The following is a 23,058-nucleotide window of genomic DNA, read 5'->3' as shown; positions in this document are numbered from 1 at the left end:
GAATATTGAGATAAGTTGTTCACCTTTCCTTGGCTATGAGGAAAACAATGGCAAATCTGTGCAGGTTACCACATTCTAAACCGGCAAATCATTTTTTATTCTTCCCTCATACACTACTGGGAAATAGTAAATCAAAAGTGTTACTTCCAAATATCATTGAATGCCTTTGAGAGCAGAAGTGAAGCAAGCAGGTGGCATATGTTTTAAGTTCATTCATAGCCTAGACGACTTCCCTATATTGATTAAGCAGTACATTTCAAGCAGGTATATTATCTTAGGAAATAATCAGTAAATTAACTGCAGGACATCAACCTCCCGGGGAAGATTAATGATACATAATTTGCTTCTATGAAAGAAGCAAGCATCCAATAAATTAGAAAATACACACCACCATCAAGGCAAATTGTTAAATATCTCCAGTACTCAGTTTATTGAGTGGTTGACAAATGGATTTGATATTCATTCAGTCACATCAGAACTGCCTTCTTGTCACCCACCCAGCAACAGGAACAGAAGTGAGCTGCTTACCAACTCTAACAGAGTTATACTTTTTTAAGTCCACTGAAGTCAATGAGTTTAGAAAGGTGTGACTCTGTGTAGGAATGCACTCAGTGCATCATGCACATCCTCCCTCCCACCCATGTATCCATAGGGTATCTGTATAGCTCTGTGTGCCTGTATGATAGACAAACAGGCAATTCAGTCTCTAAATGGGGCCCCACCCCCCAGTGGCTGCCAGGCACAATTCAGAATTCAAGCTCCTTAACACTCTAAGACACTGTGTGATGGTTCACACATGCAAGCTCATCACTTGATCAATGCAGTTATCAAAGAAAGCTTGCAAGTGCAAAGGAGCTATCAAAGATTTAACACCACAAACAGAATATCATTTTACCTCAAGACATCCTCATGGCCACACACTGGGAGACCTGCATTGGCTCACTGCACTATTATCAACCCTGGAAGAGATAAATGAAAGAGGGATTCTGTCTTTTTCCCTTCCAGGGATAAGAACACCCTTAAAGGAAGCAGGTTTTTATCAGCAAAATTATGGGAGTTGAAATTTCTCTCTCCCACACCAAGGGGGGAAAAGAAATTTCAACTCCCATAATCAACTCCCATTTCAAATTGAGTCCCCACATAGCTGCTACTTCATTTTCAACACTCCTGGGAATACCTCACTCTCATTTTGCTAATTTTCAACAGTATCAGTTCACATTTTCAGCGGAAAGTCAGGGCCCCTGACTGGAAAGCTCTGGCACCTCCAGTTAAAAGGATCATGTAGTAGGTGATGTGAAAGGCCTCTACCAGAGGCCCTGGGGAGCCACTACCAATCAGAGTAGACAATACATGCCTTGATAGGTCAGTGCCCTGACTCAATATAAGGTAGGTTCATGGGTTCAAGTGTACTGGTCATATGTAGTAGACATCAGTAACATCATCAACAGCAACAACAGCAGCAGCAGCAACAACAACAACAACAACGTGTGCTTATATACCACCTTCTAAGCAGATAAGTGCCATGCACAGAGGGGTGAACAAAGTCAGTGTTATTATTATCCCCATAATACAGCTGGGGATCTGGAGCTGAGAGGAGTGGCTTACCCAAGGCCACTTACAAAGTTCATGGCAGTAGTGGGAGTCAAACTAGCAGAGTGCCACTTAACCACTATGCTACAACAGCTCAGTTTGGTTCTACTGCAGGATCTCCATTGATGGAAAGGATCTCTGTCAGCAAAGCACAATTTCCTCACCTACTACCTCCTGTAACAGAACAAAAAGTCCTCCACTGAAACAGTGGTCCTGGGCCCCCTCCTAGGACAGTATGAGGGAGGAGCAGGAAGTCTGCAGTTGAAGACAGGAATTGACAAGAATCAAACACACACCTTCATTTATGGAAATCTTCCAATGGATTCAAGTCATAGATAAATCAAAGTACAGGTATGAACCAGACATTGGCGTCTGAATATTAGCTACATGAAAAACAAAACTGCCTGCTGACTGTACAGAGGACAATGAGAGCTAAAGAACTTGTGCGTCTTCCAATCCTGGCAAATAATTAAGTCTCATAATATTGATGCCAGTATGATTAATGAAGAGGAAAGGACAATCACTCCAGAACTGCTGTGCATTTCAAGACACAAGGGACCTTTAACCCTTTCAGTCTAAAGATGATTTATCTCATTTCAATATTACAATAGCTCTCCACTCTGCTGCTTATAAATTAAATATAGCCATTACTAATATGCTCCATTCTGCAGCAGAGGCTCCATTAGGGCCACCCCAACTTTTTTGCTGGCCTGAGCAAATTAAAATGTTCCTGCCCTCCACCCCCAAATTGGTATGCCAAGCAGCCTAGCAATCATTCATTCGACAATCAAGATTTTACTGGCATACTATTTATTTTCATGCCAAAATTCAATAACTTAAGTATTGTGTTCCACATAATATAACCTGGGCTACATGTTATCCCAAGATTCCTGGGAATCAGCAGTTGAGCTGGGCATGGACCAGGAAAAACCCACAGGCCATGAGTCTGTGGTCCATGGCTTTTCACAATCCAGCCCCAGTTTGCGAAATGACCAGTTCCTCAGTCCAGGCTGCCAAGAGTGCTCTAACTTCCTTGCTCCAGCTGGAGCAAGGGGGGATTTAAATGTTAAAGCACTCCCAGCACCACTTGCCAGCAGTGCTGGGAGCTCTCTACCCCCCCCCCACTCCAGTTGACTGGCAGGCTGCCAGTCAGCTGGAGCAAGGGGGGATTTAAATGTTAAAGTGCTCCTGGCAGCTCTTGCCAGTGATGCTGGGAGGCTTTAATGGACCAAGGATCAACAGATTGGCAAAAAAATCCATGGGTCCATGGAAAATGGGTGTCCCATTACCCGCTGGTTCATGAATGCCAAACGCCAGCCCAGTCCGTGCAAAATTTTGGTCCATTTTCTGGCCAGTGCCCACCTCTAAACAGCAATAGAATACATTAACTTCCTCATTTTACCTATGCAGCTGTATAGGACGGGGGGGGGGCAGATGAATAGTAAAGGAAAGTGGAGGAATGAATGTGAAGGAAAAAGACTGGGGATGATACTTCGTAGCTTGTCTATAGAGTTCAGCTGTCCTGGCTCTTCATCCTGTAGAGGGGCTCATAGAAAGGCTTTACTCTGTTCCACCTTCTTTTATTCGGCTTCATAGCATTAGGAAAGAAGGAAGTCCAGTGTCATTGGATGGAATGGACTGTGTCAGCACAACCTGATGCTTCCTGATAATAACTTCCTTTTTGTACTAAACCTGTCTAATTCGCCTTGGATCCAGAGGAGTTAGCCGTGTTAGTCTGTAGTAGCAAAATCGAAAAGAGTCCAGTAGCACCTTTAAGACTAACCAACTTTACTGTAGCGTAAGCTTTCGAGAATCACAGTTCTCTTCATCAGATGTGCATCTGACGAAGAGAACTCTAATTCACCTTGAACCTCAGTGAAAAAGGCTGACTATAAATAACACAAATAACTAAATTAATATTAGGCAATAATTGTTTTTTGAAGCCTGGGACTAATGTGCCGTAATCATACAAGTCCCATTTCACTTTTCTCTGCCTGTTAAATTTTAGTTAAGAAGGTGAAAAATTGCCATGCTGGATTAGACCAAGAATCTTACTGCCATCTTCTGTCACCATAGCCATTCATCTCCAACTGAAAGCGGTTCCAGGAGGTAAATTCCCTTTGATCATGGAGTCTCCATTTGGCTTGTTGTAGCAAATATCCGTGGTAGATTTCTCCTCCATCAATTTGTCTAATCATTTTTAAAAGACGATCTGAGGTAATGGTCATTAGTACATGTTATGGTAATGAATTCCAGAAATTAATTGTGCGTTGTGCAAAGAAGTGCTTAAGATGTCTTAAGAACTCCTTAATTGCTAAGATATCCTAGTGTAATAGTTTGTTAACTTTTCCTTTTCACAGTTCTAGTATATAAGTAGGAAAGCAAAAGAAGGGTAGGCATTCCATTTTTGGTTTTAGAAAGCAACTTTCTCTAGGAGCTTTCATATAAATAAATCCCTTTCTGTGACCACTTTTTACTGGAGTTCTAGGACAATGAAGATGAAACTGAAAAAAAAAGAGGACACAATGTTGTGGTAAGGATGGAACTTAGGAAGGTGCTGTTGTATAGTGAGTTATATCATTGGTGATTTCTATTCTCACTAGCAGTGTCTGTCTTGAGTTTTGGGCAGAAAGTGTTTTACCACCATCTTCTAGAGGTATGCACTGAATTTTTTTTTCCATTTCAGTTGCAGATCCGAGGTTTCCAACGGAACTATTGTTTTTTTCCAGATGGGGTATTGCTGGCTTGGATCTACTCTGTTTGGTTTTTCCTGTTATCATGAGTTTTAGACCCATTCTTTGCAATGAGAACTTCCAGGCTCTTTGGGGTAGCTGGTTTTGCACTTAATGGCACTAAAGTCACAAAGAACACAGTCGTCCCTCTAAACCATCAATTTGCTGAGTTTTTCCTCAGTTACACTACACTACACTACACTACACTCTACACACACACACACACACACACACACAACAATGGACCCTGAAGAAGGTGAGTGTTGGTGGGTGCACACGATGGCAGGAAATGGGCTGGCAAAGGGGTATCAGGGAGAAAGGGGCATTAAAAACAATCCAGCTTTATGTTCACATTTTCCTTTTTCTATAGCGCCAATAAATTATCACCTTTGCATTCTGCTGTTGCCTGTTGCTGACATGTTTCCCTGTGCTTTGCAGTTTTGTTCCAATGATAAGGGGATGTTCTTGCATTAATTGCTGTCAGTCTCCATTGCCCAAGTGCAGGCAGGCAGGCAGCAGTTGTCTGAAACCCACCTCTGCCTAAACAGACCTGTGTTTTCCCCATATGTTTTCCTTTTGCTGTGGGCAGGCAGGATTATTTTTGAAAGGGCAGGAAAGATGAATGGCTCGCAGGATCAGGGGGGCCAATCCTAAGCAAGTCTATTCAGATGTAAGTCTCATATTATTCAATAGTGGTCGCTCCCAGGGAAGTGTCTTTGGCATTGCAGCCTATGACTGAAGTCATTGCACCCCCTTCCCTGCAGCACTTTTCCGCACAGCGACCAACCATCCAAGTGCCCTAATGGGGTGGTGGAGACAGACCAGTGCCCAGGTAGCACTGCAAAACAAACCAAGATGCAGCCCCAACAGGTCTGCTCAGATGTAAGTCCCGTGTTATTCAATAGTGCTTACTCCCAGTGACGTGTCTTTTGAATTGCAGGCTATGACTGAAGTCTACACATCCCCCCTTCTAAACGTCTCCAGCATTGATAGGCAAGGAGGAGTCTTCCCTTACAAGGACCCAATTGATAGGAATACAGTGCCATTTCCCAGGCAAAAAAGATGCACTCATGCTCATTGCATGTATTCCCTCTTCCTGTCAACACAATTATAATTTCCTGAATTTATAATTTCCTGAATTCTGGAAGCTGCTTTAACAGAATGAAACAGCAATTTCTACTTGTATTTCCAGCTTATGTGTTTTATTTTGCACACCCTAGCATCTGCTATCCAGCCAGGATTTGACCCAGAGATCTTCTGCATGCAAAACATGCTTTATCACTGAGCTACGGCTGTATCCCATATAAAGGTGAAGGTCTTTCCCAACAACATAAACTCAAATTCTTTAACTGGAGTTAGGAAATGAAAGAGCAACTTAAAAGAAGAAACAAGGGGGGGGGGAAGCATTAACCAACCCAAAATGAAGCAAACAAAGTTGAGTAAAGATATAAAATAATCTCAAGTGAATAAAAATAACAAACTGGTTTGAGATGAATACAAATGCAAGAATTCTGTAAACAGAATTGTAACCATAATTGATACAAACTCATAACATATATTTAAGATGGGTAGCCATGTTAATCTGTCTGGAGCAGTAGAAAAGAGCAAGAGTCCAGTAGCACCTATAAGACTGACAAAATTTGTGGCAGGGTATGAGCTTCTGTGACCCACAGCTGATCTGAAGAAGTAAGTTGGGGCTCACAAAAGCTCATACCCTACCAGGACTTTTTTTAGTCTTATAGGTGCTACTGGACTCTTGCTCTCTTCTACAACACACTACAAAATCTTCATCAACAATATTTCAACATGTTATAGGTCTCATGAATACAGAATTTAAAAAATACACAGAAACATCCAACCATCTGCAAAGCTACTAACAGAATGAGAATCCCATATTGTTAATATGTTGTACTTTTAAATATATATTACAAGATTTATTTTAATTATGTTTAGATTGCACTATGTATATTCATTTCTGTTTGAAAAATTCTTGAGCTTGTGTTAACTAGAAACCACTTGATTACTTTCATTCACTTGACATATTTCTGTTTCTGTGGATCTGACACAAAGAAATGGACATAGGACCTTCTATATATAAGCATGTGATCTAACCCGGATCCTCAGATCTTACATTTGTACATATATAATGCCCTCTGTTGCATGCGTTTGGGGTGGCATCGAAAAGGCATCAAAAACAGGAGATTTTCAGCATTGCTGTTTTGCTCGATCAAATGCTTCACCTTCTTATGCATGTCAAGAGAAAGCGAGCTCAATGAAACCCTTCACTGTCCATTTCATATATAATGAATCCATCCTTTCCACATATGCGTCCATTTCATTTGAAAAATGGCCTCTTTCACCTCCTTACTATTTTACGAAGCTGTTATCCATGGAGATGTAAGTGACTGATTTTGATTACCACTTGGTTATGCTGCCTCATTGTTGCAGGAAGGCTTCTTCTGTAATGAAGGCAATGAATAGCACTTAGATAATAGCTCGGCACAGGGCTGATGATGTGTTAAATTATTCCTCATGTATATGAGAGGAGTAGATTATTATTATTAGCACTGCACTAAAGAATTCTAAAGAATGTGGTAAGGATATTTAATATAGTCTCCAGAAAGATCTCTGTGCCTTTGAATACATCGGAGGAGACTGAAAAGGAATAGAAGCTATTGAGTTGCTACCAAAATTTTCTCTGAAGAGGAATTTGGGTGCAAATTGGGAAGCTTCTAATCATCCGAAAGACATCTTGGGGGAGGCAATAAGTGATTCGATAAGAAGGTGTCATAGAGATCTTCCACAGCCAGACTCGGAACTCACTGGAAATATTTATTTATTTATTTAGAACATTTTTCTGCTGTGCCTCTCGGAATCTGACCAAGGTGACTTGCAAAATAAAAATAAAAACAAAACATTAAAAGATATTAATTAAAATCCAGCATTAAAAAGCTCCAGCCCAACATAAAAACATAGATCATAAAAACAGAATACAGGGAGGATAAAACAGCCGTTTCCAGGCTTGAATAGTGCTTAAAAATCAACCCCTTAATTAAAAGCCTATGTGAACAGAAACATTTGGGCCTGGCACTTAAAAGAAAGCCACGTAGGTGCCAAACAAGCCTCCAAGGGAATGGCATTCCACATTCATAGTAAAGTTGTGCTGTGGGTGTTACCTGCCTCTCACAATACTGTAAAAAGAGCTCTGCTGGCCAACAGGCCAGTACAGTTCAACCGTAGCAACAGTTAATTGAATCTGGGGAGCTCACAAGTCAGGCATGAGGAGAAAAGCACTCCCCTATTTGTTTGTCCCCAACAATGTATTCGTTGGGCTATATTGTAAAGAGTCCAGTAGCACCTTTAACACTAACCATCTTTGCTATAGCATACTCTTTTGAGAACCACAGTTCTCTTCATCAGATGCATCTGACAAAGAAAACTGTGTTTCTCGAAAGCTTATGCTACAGTTAAGTTGGTTAGTCTTAAAGGTGCTACTAGACTCTACTATTTTGCTACTACAGACTAGCACAGCTAACTCCTCTGGATCTTTGAGCTATATTGCCTCTACACACAACAGTCCCACCCCCTGGGGAACCCCTCCACCCCCCATCCACTTACCTTACCTGGTGGGAGGGTCAGCTGTGCTGCAGGCTGCTGCCGCCATGGAGGCGGCAGCGGCATGAGGCTGCGATGGCCTGGAGGCTCCAGGCCGTCGCAGCAGCCTCATGCCATCACCGCCTGAGCCTCCAGGGCATTGGGGAAGGCCAGAGCTGCCTCCTCCAGCCCTTCCTGCCCATCAAATGTGCCGCTGGTGCCTCCTCCAGCCCTTCCTGCCCCTCAGCGTGCCGCTGGTGCTGCGGCACGCTGGTGCCGCCACAGCCATTTGAGGGGCAGAAGGTGCTTTCTCTGCCTCCTCCGGCCCTTCCTGCCCCTCAAATTGCCACTGCGGCACCGGCGTGCCATGGCCATTTGAGGGGCAGGAAGGGCTGGAGGAGGCAGCTCCGGCATTCCCCAACGCCCCGCAGGCTTAGGGGTGGGGGTGGGATGATGTTTAAAGGGCCCCACTGCTGCTTGCAAGCAGCAGCATGGCCCTTTAAACTCAGCCCCAAAGCTTTCTGAAGTTTTCCGAAAGCTTCGGAAAGCTTTGTTTCAGGATTTCCAAATCAGGGCCAGCATGCTGGCCCCTATTCGGATATCCATAATCTTTCTGGATTGGGTCCGATTCATGACCTCCTGTGGCACTACTGATTGTGAATCAAAGACTGGTGAAAAATGTCTCCACCTGATGGAAAACTGGTACTTTTCTGGGGCAAAAATTGCTACTAAATTTTGCCTAAATCTTGATGAATGTTTGTAGGTTCCACACTAAGGAAACACATCTGAGGGATTACAAGGGAAATAACAACAGGCCTCTCATATATTAAAAATGTAGCTAAGTACATGGTAATCTCACTCACTGGTTGTTCACATGGCATGTTGTCGTTTCGTTATGTTAATCTGATTTTCAGTTCCTTTGTTGTGGAGTTGAGCACTTTCTTGAGGAAATGACTTGCAGCACAATGCTAAGAAGATCCACTCAGAATTCTACAATAAATATTAAAAATATTTTTTAAAAAATAATTCTACTGAAGCCTACTCAATGGGGCTTACTTCTAGGAAAGAGTTCTTAGGATGGCTCTGTTAGACAGGCACCTGAATAATAACAACAACAACATTCAATTTATATACTGCCAACTTAACGCCCACTTGGAGTAGTTTACAAAGTGTGGTATTATTATCCTCACGACAATTACCCTGTGAGGTGGGTGCAGCTGAGAGAGCTCTGAGAAAGCGGTGATTGACCCAAGGTGACCCAGCTGGCTTCAAGCGGAGGAGTTAGGAATCAAACCCAGTTCTCTAGATTAGAGTTCTGCCACTCTTAACCACTACATCAGATTATTATCCCAACATGTCATTTGATGCCTGAGAAAGAATGGGTAGGAAAATCATGTACACTTTTGTACACTGAAAACTTGCCCAGGCTTGGCTCTACTTGCTCCAGGCTACCAGTGGCCCCTGAGTGCAAAGGATCACCCGGAACTTCCCCTGTAAGAGAAGTGGCCATTCTGCCCATGAGTTGGTATCATGATGACACATCTTACAGGGGTGATTCAAATGTGAAGGGGTAGCACTTGGGAGACATGCACAAACCCAAGATTTGCTCTTGCACCCCACCATGTGGAAGATTTCACAAAACCCAGGGACTGTACAAACCAGCCTAAGGAAATGTACCTCATCCATGCTGCGGAGCTGAAGAGGTCCTTGCTTCTAGTAGAAGGCAAGGTTGAAAATGGCACGGTAACCATAAGAAAAGCTCCCAAGCAGACTTACATTTTCCTAAACCAGGTAAAGTGAATGAGCTTAGAAGGCTGTAACTCTGCTTGAAGATTGCACTGTCAACATTTGGAACTATCAAATTAGGGCCAAATGGTATATTAGGTGAGAAAGCCAACTAAAAAGCAGCTGTGGTGAGAGACAAACTTATGTCGGGAGACAAGCGTGTCCCATTTATACAACTGGAAACTACTTCTTTCCCTTGTACTGTTTCCCTGACAGAAACCACCACCATATCATGATGGTGAAAAAAGGCAGATACAATACAGTACATTTTCCCTATTGTGACCAATAGCAGCTAGTGTGCGTGTGGGGTTCTGTTCCGGAAACAGCATGGCAAAAAGGTTAAACTTTGCCTCATTTGGTGCCCTGGCCCTGATCAATCCACCGGCACCCTCTACAGCCACTTTTTAGACTTGGAAAACTGTGGAGAACATCTCTCATGTAATAAATAGTTTGGCTGTTGGTGGCAGCAGCACGTGATAAAGATTCATTTACAAAAAGCAGTAACTAAAGCTATCTAGGAATACATCAGCCTGATAGCATTGTGTGTTATTTTTTAAAGCAAAAGAGCATCAAAACATGCTGATGTGTTGCCATTAATTGCTAGTACCTGTCTTCACATCCACAATTAGCACCTACCTGTGTACATTGCACATGCTCCCCAGGAGCTGCCATTCACAATGCTCATCAAGAGTGTGGGCTTAGAAACGGAGACTCCCGTGCATTGCGGAGATATTGAAACCAGCAGAAGGGAAACTGCCACTTGGCACTGAGATCAGTCATATTCTTCATCTTCTGAAGTAGTTGCAGCTCTTTTTGTAAGCACAGAAAGAACAGTCAACATCTAAAATACCTGCCTTAAATGAGCACAACACTCGTTGGATAATCCAGGCCCTTGGCTGGTGCTTGAAACCACTTCTACCATCTTCATCAACAAGGATGTTTTCTGTCAGTAGCCTGGAATAAGTGAGTTTTATGTCACATGACAGGAAAACTCTGACACAGAGTTTTGTCTGACGTGAAGCGGCTTGGCAGAGGTCTTGAGAAAGGACCAGGTGGGGAGAAAAAGAGGTAATACAATATCTGTTGGGCAACATTCTAATCAATACCCATTTCTTTTCTTTCTTCAGTACAATTCCTAGCAATCCTTTTCTCACTATGCATTGTAAAACTTAAAATGGGCTAGAAACATTCCTTGGGAATGATGTTCCTTGGCAATACTAATTCTGCCATTTTATGTCAGGAGGGGGGATGTCTAAAGGTGGGGATAAGAATGGCGCCTCTTGAAATGTGCTAAAATTTTTGCATCTGTGGTTGACAACCAATAGAATGTGTAGAGTGAAGCCCTCAGAGAAAGAATTATGCTGTTGAAACTTAGGGCCAAGCTACATGTGACGAATGACACTTGAACGGCAAGTGTATTTCTCCCTGTTCACTTGCCCTCCACTTGCGCTCCACTCGATCCACTTGCAGTTCAAGTGTCATTCGTCACTTGTAGCTTGGCCCTTAGACACCATGTTGAGATAACGGAATGTACCTCATTTTGGAATGCTACAAATATCAGTCATTTTCTGCTTCCAGTGCAAAACCTGCCTATTTATTGTTGTGGATAAGGGCACCATTTTTTTTTATTAATAACAGATCCTCAGGGTGGGAGGGGGAATGGGAAAACCACATGCTCAAGCTGATGCACAATTACCCCAACCACAAATAATAAAATAAGCCCCGTGATCTGCTCCAGAATTTATTAACTTATCCAATTATCATACCACTCTTCCTACAAGGAGCAAAGGGCAGCATACATGGTTCTCCCGTTCATTCTTACAACTGCCCTATGAGGTAGGTTAGGCTGAGAGTGACAGGGAAAATGGATTAGGATCTGATTGCACAAGACATTAAATAAGAGACTGGGGGAAATGTACATTTAACATGTGACTGGCACTCACCTTCAAAATAGTGTGTGTGTGTGTGTGTGTGTGTGTGTGTGTGTGTGTGTGTGTGTGTGTGTGTGTGTGTGTGTGTGAGAGAGAGAGAGAGAGAGAGAGAGAGAGAGAGAGAGAGAATAGGCACCTGAGCAAAGGCAGGAGAGGCTTTGTCATTCCCTCCCTTCCACCAAGCGTGCTTTTGGAGGGTGGGCTGTTTGTCTTACTGCCAGTTCCACATTTCTGCTCATGAAACAGATGCTGGGTAGATGGAAAGGAATCATGAAGCCTCTCCACACGTGCTCCAGAGCCCATTTCCCCACTCACGTTATTTTAAAGGTGAGGGGCAGTCACATGTTAAACACAAGTTTCCCTCAACCTAACTTGTGTTTGTATCTCATGTAATCAGACCCTTAAGCACATCTAGTAAACTTATCAAGAGCCCTGCTGGGTCAGATCAATGATCTCCCTACAGTGCAATCTTAAACAGGGTCATACCTCAATGAGCTTAGAAAGGGTATAGCACATTTAAGATTCCCCTGTAAGTCCAGCATCCTGTTTCCCTGAGTGGCCAGCTAGATGCCCCAGGCCTCTGCCAGCTGCTGCTCTTCCAGCAACTTACATTCAGTGGTATGCGGTCTCTGAGCACGGAGATCCCATTCAGCAGTCATGGGTATTAGTTATTAATGGAGTTTTCCTCCATGCAATTGTCTAACCCCCTTTTAAAACTATCTAAATTAGTAGAAAACACCAAATCCTTCGGTAGTGAGTTCTCTAAGATAATTTTGTATTATGTGAAGAAATATTTTCTTTTGTTGGTCCTAAAATTCATAGCAGAGTGGCAAAATAGTAAAGAGTTCAGTAGGACCAAACTAGCTCCCAGTATTCTGCTTAGAGTAATATGTGTGCTGTTGAATGGGGAATACCAATCATCTGTGTGTCAGAAACTGTATATTCTCTTTTGTGAATAGGCATCCAGAAAATCCCGTGGTACTGTGCAGGAAGGCTGAAATATCGACAGGGCAGCCAGCTTTGCTTATCTCTAGTAAGAACAGAAAGTAAAGTGGCTCTTTGTGATGAAGCTGACTGAAGAAAAACTGGGATGTTAAGGAGATCACCTATTAGCAGAACTTTTATGTACGGGGTTGAGAATTAGATGTTGGGTGAATTGAAATGCAGAGCAAGGTGTTAAAGGTCTGTTGTTCCCCTTTAGGCAATACATAGAGTTTAGGCAACACAACAGAAGGTGCCTCTATTTTTCAAGACAACTTCAGGCAGAGCCCCAGCTTTTGGGCGAGCGAAAGACTTCAGGCCAGTACATCTTATTACATGGGTGGTCGAGTTATTGAACTCTATTGACAAAGGGCTGGATTTTCTAGCAAGACAGAGCTTCATTAAAATTCTGCAGAGACTGAGAATTCAATAATCTCTCTCACAAAGAACTGCATGAGTGGGGCTGATTAGGCAATTTCTCTCTCATTCCATTCCTTTTGCTCAAAGCGTTGTTACTTCTTGTTGGTACAAAAAGACAATCATTAAACGAGTATTCACTATAGTTGATTGAGCGGAAAGTTTTGAAGGTGCACTAGCTTCTTTCTCAAGGCTTTATTGAAGGCCTTAAAAACCTATAACATGACGATCATGATACTAGATAATTCCAGAGCTGGAAAATGCAGATCAGACTATTCCATTTGAGGCGCCTTCCTCTAGAATCTCCCAGGGGGTTACACCTGCACCAGCAAACTGGGGGCACCTCCTGATGATGCTTGGCAGTAATATTGTACGTGGTCAATTGCAGTAAGAGGCTGTCAGTCAGGAATATGCTGAGGGTCTTCTTTGGTAAACAGAATATCACTGTATTCAGAACAAACAGCAGGAAACAAAGAAAGGAAAAAATGACTCCTTCATAGCAGCCTACCTAGATCCTGCCTATCCAAAGTCAGAAGTAAACCAGGCCTTGAACTGCTCCAGATTTAGGGTTGGCTCTCCAGGTGGGGCCTGGAGTTCCTCCAGAATTACAACTGATCTCCAGAGAGATTAGTTCCTCTGCAGAAAATCACATCTTTGGAGGATAGACTCTATGACGTGACATCCCTGAGGAGCTCTTTTCCTAAATTCCACCCTCCCTAGGCTTGGCCCCCAAATCTCTAGAAATGTCCTAACCCACAGTTGGCAACCTATTCAAATTCTGGTATCCCGGTAGCTTTATGACCACCTCTTTAGGACTTGTAGTGAAAGACACTCAAATCAGACAATTCCAAATGGTACTTGCTCAGGTACAGTCTGAGCTTGGTTGAGGCCTGCTGTAGTATTTGGTATGACAAACACAGCTGTTTTAAAGTTATCAGTTTGCACTATTAATTCGGAGTTTTAAAAATGATAGAAAAAACTCTAAGCATGATAAACCTGGTTTCCTCTTCTAAAAATCCCACAAAATGTTATAAAGAGTTGAATAAATCTCCATGCAATAATTGCTATTAATTTTTAAAAGCTCAAGGTGGTAGTGTCCATGGGTCTCCATTTTCTCCTCAGAGCCACCCTGTAGGACCAGGAGAGAATGGCTGGCCTAAGGTAAATTCATGAGTTTCATAGCAGAATGGGCATTTGAACACTACTGCACCACAGTGGTTTCCACTATAACCCCAGTTCTCGCACATGCAGTAATATTGTGCCAAAATGGAGAATAACTTACATTATCCCCAACATGTCTGTAGGCTTAGTAGTACCTTTAGATCAATCCCACACAATGTGTGATGCACAAAGACAAATATGACTGGCCAGAAGCTGGGTGCCTCACCTCTGATTATTTAAGCTGGTTATTGAGTTCTAGGGTTGCTACCTGGAGTGCTTCAAAATAAGGAACACTATTGCAAGAAAGCAATATCTTATATGTGTCAGAACATTAAAATATGTATTGTCGAAGGCTTTCACGGCCGGAGAACGATGGTTGTTGTGGGTTTTCCGGGCTGTATTGCCGTGGTCTTGGCATTGTAGTTCCTGACGTTTCACCAGCAGCTGTGGCTGGCATCTTCAGAGGTGTAGCACCAAAAGACAGAGATCTCTCAGTGTCACAGTGTGGAAAAGATGTTGGCAGGTCATTTATATCTACTCAGGAGGGGTGGGGTTGAGCTGAGTCATCCTGTAAGAGTTTCCCAGGGTGTGGAATGCTAATGGAAGGAGGCTTCACTGTATCCTGAGGAGGTTCTTTTGCATATGGATTGGTGCTTGATGTGCTAATCTTCTCTGCAGGGCTATTGTCGGGGATAGAATGTTTTGTTAGCCTGGTGTTTTTCAGAACTGGAAACCATGCTCTGTTCATTCTTAAGGTTTCTTCTTTCCTGGTGAAGTTTTGCTTATGCTTGTGAATTTCAATGGCTTCCCTGTGCAGTCTGACAAAGTAGTTGGAAGTGTTGTCCAGTATTTTGGTGTCCTGGAATAAGATACTGTGCCCTGTTTGAGTTAGGCTATGTTCAGCCACTGCTGATTTTTCAGGTTGTCCAAGTCTGCAGTGTCTTTCATGTTCTTTTATTCTTGTCTGGATGCTACGCTTTGTGGTCCCGATGTGGTCCCGATGTGGTCCTGATGTAACCTCATCTTACATCAAAGATTCAGCAGATTTCATCAACAAAATCAGTTCTCTGAAACTCAATCCACAAGACATACTTGTCAGTTTTGATGTTGTATCCCTGTTTACCAAGGTTCCAGTAAAAGACACTATTGCACTTATTAATCAGATTTTCCCAGAGGATGTAACAGCCTTATTCCATCATTGTCTGACAACCAGTTACTTCCAATGGGATAACGAATTCTATGAACAGATGGATGGGGTGGCTATGGGGAGCCCACTCAGCCCAGTTATAGCAAACTTCTACATGGAACATTTTGAAAAAACAGCTCTAGAATCAGCACCCCAGAAACCTAGTGTATGGTTCCAGTTTGTGGATGATACATTTATCATTTGGAGCCATGGGGAGGAAGAATTGATGGGGTTTTGGAATCATCTCAACAACATCCACCTGAACATATAATTCACAATGGAGAAAGAAATCGAGGGAAAACTCCCATTTCTGGATACCTTGGTCATCCGCAAAGCAAACTTTCAGTTAGGTCACAAGGTCTACAGGAAACCAACTCACACTGATCGGTACTTACACAAAAACTCCAATCTCCACCCCCAACAGAAAAGAGGCATAATGAAAACATTAGTGGATTGTGCAAGACGGATATGTGAGCCGCACTTTCTCAATGAGGAAATTAATCATCTAAACCACGCACTTCAGGCAAATGGCTAGTCCAGAAATGAAATCCGAAGAGCAATCAAACCCAGGATGAATCAAACAACCAAGGAAAAACAGGAAAAGTGTTTTTGCCATATATCAAAGGAATTACTGATCAGATGGAAAAGCTTATGAAAAAGCATAACCTTCAAGCAGTATTCAGAACCACCCGAAAAATACAACAGATGCTACGATCAGCAAAAGACAGTAGAGACCCTCTCACCTCTGCAGGAGTATACCGTATACCCTGCAGCTGTGGACAAGTTTACATCGGGACCACAAAGCGTAGCATCCAGACAAGAATAAAAGAACATGAAAGACACTGCAGACTTGGACAACCTGAAAAATCAGCAGTGGCTGAACATAGCCTAACTCAAACAGGGCATAGTATCTTATTCCAGGACACCAAAATACTGGACAACACTTCCAACTACTTTGTCAGACTGCACAGGGAAGCCATTGAAATTCACAAGCATAAGCAAAACTTCAACAAGAAAGAAGAAACCTTAAGAATGAACAGAGCATGGTTTCCAGTTCTGAAAAACACCAGGCTAACAAAACATTCTATCCCCGACAATAGCCCTGCAGAGAAGATTAGCACATCAAGCACCAATCCATATGCAAAAGAACCTTCTCAGGATACAGTGAAGCCTCCCACCATTAGCATTCCACACCCTGGGAAACTCTTACAGGATGACTCAGCTCAACCCCACCCCTCCTGAGTAGATATAAATGACCTGCCAACATCTTTTCCACACTGTGACACTGAGAGATCTCTGTCTTTTGGTGCTACACCTCTGAAGATGCCAGCCACAGCTGCTGGCGAAACGTCAGGAACTACAATGCCAAGACCACGGCAATACAGCTCGGAAAACCCACAACAACCAACATTAAAATACTTTATTTGAATACAGTCTTTGTAATATAGTACATTAAGGTTACTTTTTGCACTTCATGTGTATCTCTTCTTTCCTATATTAATACTCATTATTGTAGGAAATTAATCTCTTCTTTCCTCTATTAATACAAATAGAGGATAATTAAGGTCCTCATGGGCAGTGTATGGCTGAATTGTGCTGGACTGATTTCAATGGTTCAGCTATACTATATTCTACAATGGAAAGCAGAAAGGAATATGAGCTCTCTCTTCTTTACAATAAATATGGAAAAAAGTTGTATTCCCAGGAAGCTCCAGTGGAGAAATATTTCCTAGACAAGTACATCAAACACGTTGGGCTGGGGCACTTTCTCTAAGCCGTGCAGATACCTTACGTTTAGATATTTGCTGTCCTATGGAAATACAAAAACAGCTGAGCAAAACCTTCTTCATATATGATGATAATGAAGGAAATAATTCACTGTCCATTTTGTTCAGGCCATTGTTTCTAGAGAGGTGGGAAAAATCAAGTCAATATGCACAATTTCCCACTAGAGGGCAGGCAAAGCCAATATTTTCAAGAGCTAATGGCTAAGTAAAGAAGACTTAGCTCTGGAGATCTCCAGTTTTTCTGACAGTCCAGGCTCTTGCTGCAAAACCGGTAAAGTGCTGTGCTCAGCTTCAGCTAAAATAACCTGTTGGGGTTACTTAAATCTCCAGATCTCCTTGAGTCTACACAAATGGTTGGAGTAAGAAGAGATGGATTGGTTTATTTGTGCAACAACCTGTTAACAATCTGCACTTGGAAATAGGTCTATGCAGTATACACGAGACTTAGACAACCAAGTTGTCCTATACATGCAGCATGCACACACAATGTGTGCCCCTTCCACTGATATGGAAGGCTACTCACATGGCCTTGCATTGCGACCAAGGTCACATATTAAAGCACGGTGGAAGAGCCCAACCTTGGCCTGGTAATAGTATCTGCTTGCAAGAAGGAGACCAGAAAGAACAGCTAATAATTAATTTAAGCACCTGCCTAATCTGAACTAGATCAGACATCACAACATGCCAAGCTGCCTTATACTGGAACTAGCCCATTGGTCCATCAAGGTCAGTACTGTCTACTAAGACTGGGAGCGCTCTCTCGGGTCTCATGCTGGGGTCATTCACATCACCTGCTACATGAACCTTTTAACTGTGATTCACAGTTTAAGGTTAAGCTTGTTTACATAGAAGTAAATACCATAGAATTTAATGGGTCCTACTTCCAGGTATGTATGTGTAAAACCATGCCTACTTTTCTATTAACATAGGTTGCCAGTCTAAAAGCAGTCTAAAAGAATAGCTTACCTTGCAGACAAATTAGGGTTGCTTGCCATGCTTAACACGCAGTTGGGTGTGTGAATCTTGGTTCATTCTAGGAGAAGCTTCTCCTCTTATATTCCTGTATCAGACTGCTGTTAAAGGCACAGGAGCAGGGCCTGTAAAAACCTCAAGCAACAATTGCATGAGTGCATGTTAAAAATACATTACTAGAATGAGTAAAAAGGTAGAGCCTCCAGGTGGGGCCTGAAGATCTCCTGAAATTTCAACGAATCTCCAGACTACAGAGATTAGTTCCCTGGAGAAAATGGCTGCTTTGGAGGGTTGACTCAATGGCATTATACCCCACATCCCTCCCCGAGTCCTTCCCTCCCCAGGCTCTGCCCCCAAATCTCCAGAAATTTCACAACCCAGAATTGGGCACAATCCCGCACAAGAAAGAACAAATGGGCACAATCCCACACAAGTAGGAACAAATTACAAAGTTCACAAAGAGATGGAGCCCAGTGGTTATGGGAGATTTCAATTACTCAGATATCTGTTGGAAGTCTAACTCTGCTAAAAATGAATAATTAAATAAATTCCTGACTCGTCTTGCTGACAACTTCATTTTCCAGAAAGTGGAGAAGGAAACAAGGGGTTCTGCTATCTGGGACTTAATACTCACCAACAGGGAAGAACTGGTTGACGGGTAGCAGTGACCATGTTATTTTGGAATTTACAGTCTTGGGTAAGGGAAAAGCTGTACATAGTCAGACATATGGGTTGGACGTCAGGAAAGCAAATTTTAACAAACTGAAAGCTATGCTGGTTAGAATCACATGGACAAAAATACTCAAGAAAAAGGGAGTTCAAGAGGGGTGGAAGTTTCTTAAAAGTGAAATATTGAAAGCACAATCACAAACAATTCCTATGATAAGGAAAAAAGGGAGGAGCTTAAAGAAGCCACAGTGGCTTCATAAACAACTTTCTAATGAACTGAGATAAAAAAGACTCATTTAGGAAATGGAAGGAGGGCCTTATAAACAAGGATGAATATAAACAAATAACCAATGTTGGTAGGGAGAGCATTAGAAAAGCTATTGCTCAGTATGAGCTTAGGCTAGCAAGAGATGCTAAAAACAACAAAACAGGGTTCTTGTCTTGGCAGTAGTATGTGCAAAAAGGATCTAGGGGTCTTAGTAGACCACAGGGTTCTTGTTTTGGCAGTAGTACGTGCGAAAAAGATCTAGGGGTCTTAGTAGATCATACACTGAACATGAGTTAGCAGTGTGATATGGTAACTAAAAAGGCAAATCCAGTTTGGGGCTGTATAAAGAGAAGCATAGTGTCCAGATCACGAGAAGTGATGGTATTGCTCTACTCTGCTCTGGTTAGACCACACCTAGAATATTGTGTTCAGTTTTGGGTATCACAATTTAAAAAGGATATAGACAAGCTGGAATGTGTCCAGAGAAGGGCAACGAAGATGGTGAGGCATCTGGAGGCCACGTCCTATGAGGAAAGTTTGAAGGAGCTTGAAATGTATAGCCTGGAGAGGAGACGACTGAGAGGTGATATGAGTGCTTAGTTCTCATGGCCTACTTACATGCCCAGGGTAATGCTGATTGCCACTTTGGGGTCAGGTGGCAATTTTCCACAAGCCAGTTTGGCTAGGGATCCTGGAGGTGTTTTGCCATCTTCTGGGCATGGAGCGGGGTCACTGGGGCAGTCAGGGAGGTTAGTTGTAAATTTCCTGCGTTGTGCAGGGTGTTGGACCAGATGACCTTAGAGGTCCCTTCCAACCTTACGATTCTATGATTCTATGTGGATCACTATGGGTTTGGGTGGATCCATTAAGCACTTCCTTCATACTCTGTTCTAGAAATCTCTGGTCCTTAAAAAGTGCTGAACTTTGGCTGGGTAGTGACTTAAGTGGGTAGAAATACTGGTCTTATTAGAGGGTGGGGTGTGGATTTTTATGAGCAGCTGAAAGAGAAGAGCTCCTTTAGTTCATGAGGTCAAATGGCCTGTGTGTTTGGCAAGGAAGAGAACCAGAGTCACCCTCCCCTTCTTCTCATGCGTGCTTGATTTAAAGGTTGATATTGGAGCAAAAAAGAGACTTTCCATTGACTTCAAAGGCCTTTTGGACCAGGCTGCTGTGTAGTCATTGTATCAGTGGCCTGAATTCATTTCACACTGGCACCTGGTCAGCACAGCTGACTGCTGATCTGTTGCAGATGCAGTGAAGTGGCCTGACGCAAACCACTCTCTGATCCAAAATCCACAAGAGAATGAAACCCCATGCCAGGATTTGGAGCAGAACCTCAGGCCTACATCTAGCATTTAACTCTTTGGAGAGGATCACCTCAGGAACAAGGTGAAGGAAATGAGATGTCATCAGCCTGCCTCAGCATTTGTGGCAGCTGTGTGTCCAACAGGTGGAAGATCAGGTGCACAGCAATTGTGGGAAGGAACTGTTGTCTATGCAGAGACCAAGATGATGGAGCAGCAGTTAACTGCTCCCTTTGTGTGGAGGAATTAGCCAGGCTGCTAGGAAATATGACCTAGAATTTTAAAAAAAGGAGGGGGGGGGGACTTGTGTGTGACCAAAGTTCTTCTTTGAAAAGAAGGAGTAGATGAAAGCAAGAACTTCTCTTAATGAGCTTGTAATGCCTCCTGGAAACTTGAGAAGTGATTTCAATGCGTACGCTGTGCCTCTGATATATCATCATTTTCTGTCACGGTTCTTTTCTGTCTGTTGTATTTAACATGAAGAGTGTTGTTACAAGAAAATAGAATAGTTGTTGTGAGGAATGTTGCTGCATGAATCAGAAATGACTGATTAAATTTTTAAAAAAGCTTGCTTGGGCCAAGTCCTTGCCCGGATAAGTTTCTGGTATTGAATAGAAACCTGTTTTTTTACGCCTGCTTCCTCCTTCTTCCCAAATCTTCCATCTTCCTTCCTCACCAGCAGAATGGGCTAGTTAAGCAAAACCTGAGACTGGGGACTGAAGCTATATCACCATATTCAAATCTCTTAATTCACCTTTCTATTCAAATATATCTTTGGCCTCCAATATTTAGCAGGTATGCCTCTCAGTTGCAGGTCCAACTAGGTTTCTGTAAACCTCCCATTTCTGCTGAATTGTCCCATTAGAAAAAAAAGTGACAAAAACCAATTTATCCTTGCAGTAAGTCAATACTTTGCCAGCTTCTAAGGTCCAGTTTACACTTTATAGAGTAAGCGTGTTTGCCAGGAACACACCAGTATTTGCAAGTGTCTCTAGAAAACCCAAGAGGTTAGATGTCAGGACTACACATGGGCATGAACAAAAAAAACTGAACATGGTGTTCGTTTTTCATTGCCATCCACGAACAACGAACACTAACGAACATGATCCTGTCTCGAACATGTTCATTGTTAGTTGTTCGTGGGGGCCAGCAGGCACTCCTCCAGCCATCAAGATCCCTATTGCACCACTCCCAGAAACCCTACCTGAGCAGGCAGCAGGAAGTGTACCAATAATAAATAATAGCTTGGCCCCAGAGCCTGGCAGCAGCCCCTGAACTTGAAGGGGTAGATCCCTACTGCACCACTCCCAGAAACCCTACCTGAGCAGGCAGCAGGAAAGGTACCAATAATAAATAATAGCTTGGCCCCAGAGCCTGGCAGCAGCCCTGGAACCTGAAGGGGTAGATCCCTATCCCACCACACACAAAGAAAAGTCAAGCCCCAATGCACTCACCCTGTCTCTCTAACAGCAGCTGTCTCTCCCTGAAAGCCAGAGCTGGGAGTCCCCCCCTCCATCCTGGTCTTTTCCTCTTGTAACAAATTTGGAGCTCCACACTTGAAAGGAAGACCTTCCTATCCAGCTAAATTGGGCTTAGATTGGGGTTTCCAGGGCAACAGCAGGAGTTCAGACAATCCCTGCCTGAGTTGCCATGGGAATTGATTGCAGGTTCCAGACTGTCTGGCTTGACGAACAGCAACGAATGAGGCTTGCAACAACCATCTGTTCATTTAGAATGGGGCCTCATGAACAGCTTGTTCACGAACAGCAGATTGGGCTGTTTGCGAGTTTTTTTAGTTCGTATTGCTGTTCATGCCAATCTCTAGTCAGGACCTTGCCAGGAAAATTCACAAAAGACTCCACTGGTTGGTTATATGAAGATTTATTGTAAAAATTCCAGTTCATGGTATAACGAAGACTTTGTTAGGAATGACATAATATTTCTAGGCGTAGATACATAAAGTATTAGCCCCCTCCCTTGGGGGGTTGGACTGTCTGTAAGAACTGCAATCTCCAAGGTCAACTCTCAGCAGCTCCCTGCACAAACATCGTCAGAGAGGAAGAAACATGCCGCTGTTCTACAATCCACTGGGGGGGGCGGGGATGAGGATGCCAAACTCCAGGCAGGAGCAACTCTTGACATTAGATCCATCTAAATTCCATACATGGAAGCACAACTATTCTGCCTTTTCCCTCCAAAGCACCCCAGATTGCCCCTGAAATGCTGCTGCTGGGGGATGAAGGACCACCTGGAACAAAATGAGGGGGGAATTAGAGGGCTGATGCAGGAGGGGGGAATTGAACCCCCCCCCCCTCTGTTGCTCAGGGAGATCTTTTTGTCAGGATACAGCATGCTGTTTATACCAGAGAGCTATGAACAATCAAGTCTGCCCTAGCATGTATCTATTATGTATTACTTCAAGGGTTGAATCCAATGGAAACTACAACTGACGGAAGGGCAGTGACAAATTCTACCAATTCCCTGTTCCCATAGCAGATCACCAACTGTCCCTCATGCTATGACTTAGAGGGTCTCCTGTCCCTCAGGAGCAGCAGTTTTGAGATATTTTGGAGAGGGAGAGGTAAGAAAGTCCCATTCCAGTGACCAAAATCCATTGTCAGTGGAGACTTTTGTGTTGGTTCCAGCCACAGGTTTAGTACATGTTTCTACTGTACAGGGTG

This window comes from Eublepharis macularius, chromosome 2, assembly GCF_028583425.1.
Source record: "Eublepharis macularius isolate TG4126 chromosome 2, MPM_Emac_v1.0, whole genome shotgun sequence".
In the NCBI taxonomy this organism is placed as follows: Eukaryota; Metazoa; Chordata; class Lepidosauria; order Squamata; family Eublepharidae; genus Eublepharis; species Eublepharis macularius.
The sequence above is the reverse complement of the archived record's forward strand: the minus strand, read 5'-3'. Positions refer to the sequence as shown.